Source organism: Oncorhynchus nerka, unplaced genomic scaffold, assembly GCF_034236695.1.
Source record: "Oncorhynchus nerka isolate Pitt River unplaced genomic scaffold, Oner_Uvic_2.0 unplaced_scaffold_1454, whole genome shotgun sequence".
Classification (NCBI taxonomy): Eukaryota; Metazoa; Chordata; class Actinopteri; order Salmoniformes; family Salmonidae; genus Oncorhynchus; species Oncorhynchus nerka.
The window spans coordinates 93,943-103,229 of NW_027039861.1; positions in this window are offsets into that span (position 1 = coordinate 93,943).

Here is a 9,287-nt window from a genome sequence, read left to right on the forward strand (position 1 = left end):
AAAAGTAGTGTAGAGTAGTAGAGTGTAGAGTAGTAGTAGAGTGTAAGTAGTAGAGTGTAAGTAGTAGAGTGTAAGTAGTAGAGTGTAAAGTGTAGAGTGTAGAGTAGTAGTAGAGTGTAGAGTAGTAGAGTGTAGAAGTAGTAAGTAGTAGAGTGTAAGTAGTAGTAGTGTAAAGTAGTAGAGTGTAGAAGTAGTAAGTGTAAGTAGTAGAGTGTAGAAGTAGTAAGTGTAAAAGTAGTAGAGTGTAAAGTGTAGAAGTAGTAGAGTGTAAAGTAGAAGTGTAAGTGTAGAGTAGTAGTAGTGTAGTAGAGTGTAAAGTAGTAGTGTAAGTGTAGAGTGTAGAGTAGTAGAGTGTAGAGTAGTAGAAGTGTAGAGTAGTAGAAATGTAAGTGTAGAGTGTAAAGTAAGTAGAGTGTAGAAGTAGTAAAGTAGTAAGTGTAAAGTAGTAGAGTGTAAGTAGTAGAGTGTAAGTAGTAGAGTGTAAGTAGTGTAGAGTGTAGAGTGTAAAGTAGTAAGTGTAGAGTGTAGAGTGTAAAGTAGTAGAGTGTAGTAGTAGAGTGTAGAGTGTAGAAGTAGTAAGTAGTAAGTGTAAGTAGTAGAGTGTAGAAGTAGTAAGTGTAAGTAGTAAAGTAGAGTGTAGTAAGTAGTAGAGTGTAAAAGTAGTAGAAGTGTAGTGTAAGTAGTAGTAGTGTAGAGTAGTAAGTGTAAATGTAAGTGTAAAAAGTGTAGTAGTGTAAGTAGTAGAGTGTAGAAGTAGTAGAGTGTAAAGTAAGTAGTAAATCTCAGTGTAAGTAGTAAAGTGTAGTAAAGTGTAGAGTGTAGTAGTAGTGTAGAGTGTAGAGTGTAAGTAGTAGAGTGTAGTGTAGAGTAGTAGAGTGTAAGTAGTAGTGTAGAGTAGTAGAAGTGTAAGTAGTAAGTAGTAGTGTAAGTAGTAGTGTAAAGTAGTAGTGTAAGTAGTGTAGAGTGTAGAGTGTAAGTAGTAGAGTGTAGAAGTAGTGTAGAAATGTAGAGTAGTAGAGTGTAGAGTAGTAAGTAGTAGAGTGTAAGTGTAGTAGTAAGTGTAAAGTAGTAGAGTGTAAGTAGTAGAGTGTAAGTAGTAAGTAGTAGAGTGTAGAAGTAGTAGAGTGTAAGTAGTGTAGTAGTAGAGTGTAAAGTAGTAGAGTGTAAAGTAGTAGAGTGTAAGTAGTAGAGTGTAAAGTAGTAGAGTGTAAGTGTAGAGTGTAGAGTAGTAGTAGAGTAGTAGTAGTAGAGTGTAGAGTAGTAGAGTGTAGAGTAGTAGAGTGTAAAGTAGTAGTAGAGTGTAAAGTAGAGTGTAGAGTGTAGTAAGTGTAAGTGTAGAGTGTAGAGTAGTAGAGTAGTAGAGTGTAGAGTAGTAGAGTGTAGAAGTAGTAGAGTGTAGAAGTGTAGTAAAGTGTAAGTGTAGAGTGTAAAGTAGTAGTGTAGTAGTAGAGTGTAAAAGTAGTAGAGTGTAGAGTAGTAGAGTGTAAGTGTGTAGAGTGTAGAGTGTAGAAAGTAGTAGAGTGTAAGTAGTAAAGTGTAGAGTGTAAGTAGTAGAGTGTAAGTAGTAGAAGTGTAGAGTGTAGAGTGTAAGTGTAAGTGTAAGTAGTAGTAAGTGTAAGTAGTAGTAGAGTGTAAGTAGTAGAGTGTAAGTGTAGTAGAGTGTAGAGTAGTAGATGTAGAGTAGTAGAGTGTAAGTAGTAGAGTGTAAGTAGTAGTAAGTAGTAGAGTGTAAGTGTAGAGTGTAAGTGTAGAGTAGTAGAGTGTAAGTGTAGTAGTAGAGTGTAGAAGTAGTAGAGTGTAAGTAGTAAGTGTAGTAGTAAGTAGTAAGTGTAGAGTAGTAGTAGTGTAGAGTAGTAGAGTGTAGAGTGTAAGTAGTAGAGTGTAGAGTAGTAGAGTGTAAGTAGTAAGTGTAGAGTAGTAGAGTGTAGAGTAGTAGAGTGTAAAGTAGTAGTGAGTAGTAAGTGTATGTAGTAGAGTGTAGAAGTAGTAAGTAAGTGTAGAGTAGTGTAGAGTGTAAATAGTAGTGTAGAGTGTAGAGTGTAGAAGTAGTAGTGTAAGTGTAGTAGTAAGTGTAGAATGTAGTAGTGTAAAAGTGTAGAGTGTAAGTAGTAGAGTGTAAGTAGAGTAAAGTGTAAGTGTAGAGTAGTAGAGTGTAAGTAGAGTAGTAGAGTGTAAGTAGTAGAGTGTAAAGTGTAGTAGTAGAGTGTAAGTAGTAGAGTGTAGAGTAGTAGAGTGTAAGTAGTAGGGTGTGTAGTGTAAGTAGTAGTAAATGTAAGTGTAAGTGTAGAGTAGTAGAGTGTAAGTAGTAGAGTGTAAAATAGTAGTGTAAGTAGTAGAGTGTAGAAGTAGTAGAGTGTAAAGTAGTAGAGTGTAGTAAGTGTAGAGTGTAGAGTGTAGAGTGTAGTAGTAGTAAAGTAGTAAGTGTAAAGTAGTAGTAAAGTAGTAAGTGTAGAAGTGTAGTAAGTGTAGAGTGTAGAGTAGTAGAGTGTAAAGTAGTGTAAGTGTAAAGTGTAGAGTGTAAGTAGTAGAGTGTAAGTAGTAGAGTGTAAGTAGTAAGTGTAGAGTGTAGAGTAGTAGTAAGTAGTAGTAGAGTGTAAGTAGTAGAGTGTAAAGTAGTGTAAGTGTAGAGTAGTAGAGTGTAGTAAGTGTAGAGTAGTAGAGTGTAGAGTAGTAGTGTAAAGTAGTAGAGTGTAAAGTAGTAGAGTGTAGAGTGTAGAGTGTAGAGTGTAAAGTAGTAGAGTGTAAGTAGTAGTGTAAAGTAGTGTAAGTAGTAGAGTAGAAGTAGTAGAGTGTAGAAGTAGAGTAGAGTAGTAGAGTGTAGATAGTAGAGTGTAGAAAGTAAGTGTAGAGTAGTAGAGTGTAGTAGTAGTAGAGTGTAGAGTAGTAAGTGTAGTGTAAGTAGTAGAAGTAGTAAGTGTAAATAGTAGAGTGTAGAGTAGTAGAGTGTAAGTGTAGAGTGTAAGTAGTAAGTGTAAAGTAGTAGAGTGTAGAGTGGTAAGTAGTAGAGTGTAGAGTAGTAGAGTGTAGAGTAGTAGAGTGTAGAGTAGTAGAGTGTAAAGTAGTAGAGTGTAGTAAGTAGTAAGTGTAGAGTAGTAGTGTAGTGTAGAGTGTAGAGTAGTAGAGTGTAGTAGTAGAGTGTAGAGTGGTAGAGTGTAGAGTGTAAGTAGTAGAGTGTAAGTAGTAGAGTGTAGTGTAGTAGTAGAGTGTAGAGTGTAGAGTAGTAGAGTGTAAAGTAGTAGAGTAGTAAGTAGAGTGTAGAGTGTAGTGTAAAGTAGTAGAGTGTAGAGAGTAGTAGTGTAGAGTGTAAAGTAGTAGAGTGTAGTAGTAGTAGAGTGTAAAGTAGTAAGTGTAGAGTAGTAAGTAGTGTAAGTTGTAGTGTAGAGTGTAGAGTAGTAGAGTGTAGAGTAGTAGAGTGTAAAGTAGTAGAGTGTAAGTGTAGTAGTAGTGTAGAGAGTAGTAGAGTGTAGAAGTAGTAGTGTAAGTAGTAAGTAGTAGAGTAGAGTAGTAGTGTAAAGTAGTAGAGTGTAGAGTGTAGAGTGTAGTAGTAGAGTGTAGAGTAGTAGAGTGTAAAGTAGAGTGTAGAAGTAGTAGAAAGTGTAGAGTGTAGAGTAGTAGAGTGTAAAGTAGTAGAGTGTAAGTAGTAAAATAAGTAGTAGTCTAGAGTGTAAGTAGTAAGTGTAAGTAGTAGAGTGTAGAGTAGTAGAGTGTAAGTAGTGTAAGTGTAGTAGTAGTAGAGTGTAAGTAGTAGAGTAAGTAGTAGAGTGTAAGTAGTAGTAGAGTGTAAGTAGTAGAGTGTAGTGTAGTAGTAGAGTGTAGAGTAGTAAGTGTAGTAGTAGTGTAAAGTAGTAGTGTAGAGTGTAGAGTAGTAAGTGTAGAGTAGTAGAGTGTAAAGTAGTAAGTGTAAGTAGTAGAGTGTAGTAGTAGAGTGTAGAGTGTAGTAGAGTGTAGAGTAGTAGAGTGTAAGTAGTAGAGTGTAGAGTAGTAGAGTGTAGAGTGTAGAGTAGTAGAGTAGTAAGTGTAGAGTAGTAGAGTAAAGTAGTAGTAGTAGAGTGTAGAGTAGTAGAGTGTAGTGTAGAGTGTAGAGTAGTAGAGTAGTAGAGTGTAAAGTAGTAGAGTGTAAAGTAGTAGAGTGTAGAGTAGTAGAGTGTAAAATTGTAGAGTGTAGAGTGTAGAGTAGTAAGTGTAAAGTAGTAGAGTGTAGTAGTAGTGTAGAGTGTAGTAGTAGAGTGTAGAGTGTAGAGTAAGTAGTAGAGTGTAGAGTAGTAGAGTGTAAGTAGTAGAGTGTAGTGTAGAGTGTAGAGTAGTAGAGTGTAGAGTAGTAGTAGAGTGTAGAGTAGTAGTAGTGTAGAGTAGTAGAGTGTAGAGTAGTAGTAAGTGTGTAGTAGAGTGTAGTGTAGTAGTAGAGTGTAGTAGTAGTAGAGTGTAAGTAGTAGAGTGTAGAGTGTAGAGTAGTAGAGTGTAGAGTGTAAAGTAGTAGAGTGTAAAGTGTAAAAGTAGTAGAGTGTAAAGTAGAGTGTAGTAAGTGTAGTGTAGTAGTAGAGTGTAGTAAAGTGTAGAGTGTAGGAGTAGTAGAGTAGTAGAGTGTAGTAGAGTGTAGAGTAGTAGAGTGTAAGTAGTAGAGTGTAAGTAGTAGAGTGTAAGTAGTAGAGTGTAGAGTAGTAGAGTGTAGAGTGAGTAGTAAAGTGTAGAGTGTAGAGTAGTAGAGTGTAGAAGTAGTAGAGTGTAGAGTAGTAGAGTGTAGAAGTAGTAGAGTGTAAAGTAGTAGAGTGTAAGTAAAGTAGAGTGTAGAGTAGTAGAGTGTAAGTAGTAGAGTAGTAGAGTGTAGTAGAGTAGAGTAGTAGAGTGTAGAGTGTAGAGTAGTAGAGTGTAGAGTAGTAGAGTGTAGAGTAGTAGTAGAAAGTAGTAGAGTGTAGAGTAGTAGAGTGTAGAGTAGTAGAGTGTAGAGTAGTGTAGAGTGTAGTAGTAGTGTAGTAGTAGAAGTAGTAGAGTGTAGAGTAGTAGAGTGTAGAAGTAGTAGAGTGTAGTAGAGTGTAGAGTAGTAGAGTGTAGAGTAGTAGAGTGTAGAGTAGTAGAGTGTAAAGTGTAAGTAGTAGAGTGTAGAGTAGTAGTGTAGAGTAGTAGAGTGTAGTAGTAGTGTAAAGTAGTAGAGTGTAGAGTGTAAAGTAGTAGAGTGTGTAAAGTAGTAGAGTGTAGAAGTAGTAGAGTGTAGAAGTAGTAGAGTGTAGTGTAGAGTAGTAGTGTAAAGTAGTAGAGTGTAGAGTGTAGAGTAGTAGAGTGTAGAGTAGTAGAGTGTAGTAGTAGAGTGTAAGTAGTAGAGTGTAGTAGAGTAGTAGAGTGTAAAGTAGTAGAGTGTAGAGTAGTAGAGTGTAGAGTGTAGAGTAGTAGAGTGTAGAGTGTAGTAGTAGAGTGTAAGTAGTAGAGTGTAGAGTGTAGAAGTAGTAGAGTGTAGTAGTAGAGTGTAAAGTAGAGTGTAGAAGTAGTAGAGTGTAAAGTAGTAGTAGTGTAGAAGTAGTAGAGTGTAAGTAGTAGAGTGTAGAGTAGTAGAGTAAGTAGAGTAGTAGAGTGTAGAGTAGTGTAGAGTAGTAAGTGTAGAGTAGTAGAGTGTAAAGTAGTAGTTGTAGTGTAGAAAAGTAGTAGAGTAGTAGAGTAGTAGAGTGTAAGTAGTAGAGTAGTAGTAAGTGTAGAGTAGTAGAGTGTAAGTAGTAGAGTGTAGAGTAGTAGTGTAGAGTAGTAGAGTAGTAGAGTGTAGAGTGTAGTAGTAGTAGTAGAGTGTAAAGTAGTAGAGTGTAGAGTAGTAAGAGTAGTAGAAGTGTAGTAAGTAGTAGAGTGTAGAGTAGTAGAGTGTAAAGTAGTAGTAGAGTGTAAAGTAGTAGAGTGTAGAGAGTGTAAGTAGAGTAGTAGAGTGTAGAGTGTAGAGTAGTAGAGTAGTAGAGTGTAAGTAGTAGAGTGTAAAGTAGTAGAGTGTAGAGTAGTAGAGTGTAGAGTGTAAGTGTAGAGTAGTAGAGTGTAGAGTAGTAGAGTGTAGAGTAGTAGAGTGTAAAGTAGTAGAGTGTAAAGTGTAGAGTGTAAAGTAGTAGAGTGTAAGTAGTAGTAGAGTGTAGAGTAGTAGAGTGTAGAGTAGTAGAGTGTAGAGTGTAGAGTGTAGAGTAGTAGAGTAGTAGTAGTAGAGTGTAGAGTAGTAGAGTGTAAGTAGTAGAGTGTAAGTAGTAAGTGTAGAAGTAGTAGAGTGTAAAGAGTGTAGAGTGTAGAGTAGTAGAGTGTAAGTAGTAGAGTGTAAAGTAGTAGAGTGTAGAGTGTAGAGTGTAGTAGTAGAGTGTAAAGTAGTAGAGTGTAAGTAGTAGTAAGTGTAGAAGTAGTAGAGTGTAAGTAGTAGTAAGTAGTAAGTGTAAAGTAGTAAGTGTAGTAGTAGAGTGTAAAGTAGTAGAGTGTAAATAGTAGAGTAGTAGTAGAGTGTAGAGTAGTAAGTAGTAAGTGTAGAGTGTAGTAGAGTAGTAGAGTGTAAGTAGTAGAGTGTAAGTAGTAGTGTAGAGTGTAGAGTGTAGAAGTAGTAGAGTGTAAAGTAGTAGAGTGTAAGTAGTAGAGTGTAGTAGTAGAGTGTAGAGTAGTAGAGTGTAGAGTAGTAGAGTGTAGAGTAGTAGAGTGTAAAGTAGTAGAGTGTAAGTAGTAGTGTAGTAGTAGTAAAGTAGTAGAGTGTAGAGTAGTAGAGTGTAAATAGTAGAGTGTAGAGTGTAGAGTGTAGAGTAGTAGTGTAGAAGTGTAGTAGAGTAGTAGAGTGTAGAGTAGTAGAGTGTAAGTAGTAGAGTGTAGAGTGTAGAGTAGTAGTGTAAAGTGTAGAGTGTAAAGTAGTAGAAGTGTAGAGTAGTAGAGTGTAGAGTAGTAGAGTGTAGTAGTAGTGTAGAGTGTAGTAAAGTAGTAGAGTGTAGAGTAGTAGAGTAGAGTGTAGAGAGTGTAAGTAGTAGTGTAAAGTAGTAGAGTGTAGAGTAGTAGAGTGTAGAGTAGTAGAGTGTAAGTAGTAGAGTGTAGTAGAGTGTAGTAGTGTAAGTAGTAGAGTGTAAGTAGTAGTGTAGAGTGTAGAGTGTAAGTGTAAGTAGTAGAGTGTAAAGTAGTAGAGTGTAGAGTAGTAGAGTAGTAGAGTGTAGAGTAGTAGAGTGTAGAGTAGTAGAGTGTAAGTGTAGTAGTAGAGTGTAAAGTAGTAAGTGTAGAGTAGTAGTGTAGAGTAGTAGAGTGTAGAGTAGTAGAGTGTAGAAGTAGTAGAGTGTAAAGTAGAGTGTAAGTAGTAGAGTGTAGAAGTAGTAGAGTGTAAGTAGTAGAGTGTAAAAGTAGAGTGTAAAGTAGTAGTAGTGTAGAGTAGTAGAGTGTAAGTAGTAAGTGTAGAGTAGTAGTAGTAGTAAGTGTAGAGTAGTAGGAGTGTAGAGTAGTAGAGTAGTAGAGTGTAGAGTGTAGTAGTAGTGTAGAGTAGTAGAGTGTAAGTAGTAGAGTGTAGGTAGTGTAGAGTAGTAGAGTAGTAGAGTGTAGTAGTAGAGTGTAGAGTAGTAGAGTGTAAGTAGTAGAGTAGTAGAGTGTAGAGTAGTAGTAAGTGTAGAGTGTAAGTAGTAGAGTGTAGAGTAGTAGAGTGTAAGTAGTAGTAGTGTAGAGTAGTAGAGTGTAGTAAAGTAGTAGAGTGTAGAAGTAGTAGAGTGTAAAGTAGTGTAGAGTAGTAGTGGTAGAGTGTAGAAAGTAGTAGAGTGTAGGAGTAGTAGAGTGTAGAAGTAGTAAGTGTAGAGTAGTAGAGTAGTAGTAGTAGTGTAAAGTAGTAGAGTGTAGAGTAGTAGTAGAGTAGTAGTGTAAGTAGTAAGTGTAGAGTAGTAGAGTGTAAGTGTGTAGAGTAGTAGAGTGTAAAGTAGTAGAGTGTAGAGTAGTAGTAGTGTAGAGTAGTAGTAGTGTAGTAGTAGTAGAGTGTAGAGTAGTAGAGTGTAGAGTAGTAGAGTGTAGAAGTAGTAGAGTGTAAGTGTAGAGTAGTAGAGTGTAGTAGTAAGTATAGTAGTGTAAAGTAGTAGAGTGTAAAGTAGTAGAGTGTAGAGTAGTAGAGTGTAAGTAGTAGAGTGTAAGTAGTAGAGTAGAGTGTAGAAGTAGTAGAGTGTAGAGTAGTAGTGTAGAGTAGTAGAGTGTAGAGTAGTAGAGTGTAAAGTAGAGTGTAGAAGTAGTAGAGTGTAGAGTAGTAGAGTGTAGAAGTGTAGAGTAGTAGAGTGTAGTAGAGTGTAAAGTAGAGTGTAGAAGTAGTAGAGTGTAAATAGTAGAGTGTAGAAGTAGTAGAGTGTAAAGTAGAGTGTAGAGTGTAGAGTGTAGAGTGTAGAGTAGTAGAGTGTAAGTGTAGAGTGTAGAGTGTAAGTAGTAAGAAGTAGTAGAGTGTAGAAGTAGTAGAGTGTAAAGTAGTAGAGTGTAGAGTAGTAGAGTGTAAGTAGTAGAGTAGTAGAGTGTAAAGTAGTAGAGTGTAGAGTAGTAGAGTGTAAGTGTAGAGTGTAGAGTGTAGAGTAGTAAAAGTAGTAGAGTGTAGAGTAGTAAAGTAGAGAGTGTAGAGTAGTAGTAGTAGTAGTGTAGAAGTAGTAGAGTGTAGAGTGTAGAGTAGTAGAGTGTAGAGTGTAGAGTAGTAGAGTGTAGAGTAGTAGAGTGTAGAGTAGTAGAGTGTAGTAGTAGTAGAGTGTAGAGTAGTAGAGTGTAGAAGTAGTAGAGTGTAAGTAGTAGAGTGTAGAGTAGTAGAGTGTAGAGTGTAGAAGTGTAAGTGTAGAGTAGTAAAGTAGTAGAGTAGTAGAGTGTAGAGTAGTAAGTGTAGAGTAGTAGAGTGTAAAGTAGTAGAGTGTAGAGTAGTAGAGTAGTAGTAGTGTAAAGTAGTAGAGTGTAAGTAGTAAGTGTAAAGAGTAGTAGAGTGTAGAGTAGTAGAGTGTAGAGTAGTAGTGTAAGTAGTAGAGTGTAAGTAGTAGAGTGTAAAGTAGTAGTAGAGTGTAAAGTAGTAGTGTAAAGTAGTAGAGTGTAAGTAGTAGAAGTGTAGAGTAGTAGAGTGTAAAGTAGTAGAGTGTAGAGTAGTAGTAGAGTGTAAGTGTAGAAGTAGTAGAGTGTAGAGTAGTAAGTGTAGAGTGTAGAGTGTAAAGTAGTAGAGTGTAAAGTAGTAGTGTAGAGTAGTAGAGTGTAGTAAGTGTAGAGTGTAGAGTGTAGAAGTGTAGCGTGTAAGTGTAGAGTGTAAAGTGTAGAGTAGTAGAGTAGTAAGTGTAGTAGAGTGTAGTAAGTGTAGAGTGTAGAAGTGTGTAGAGTAG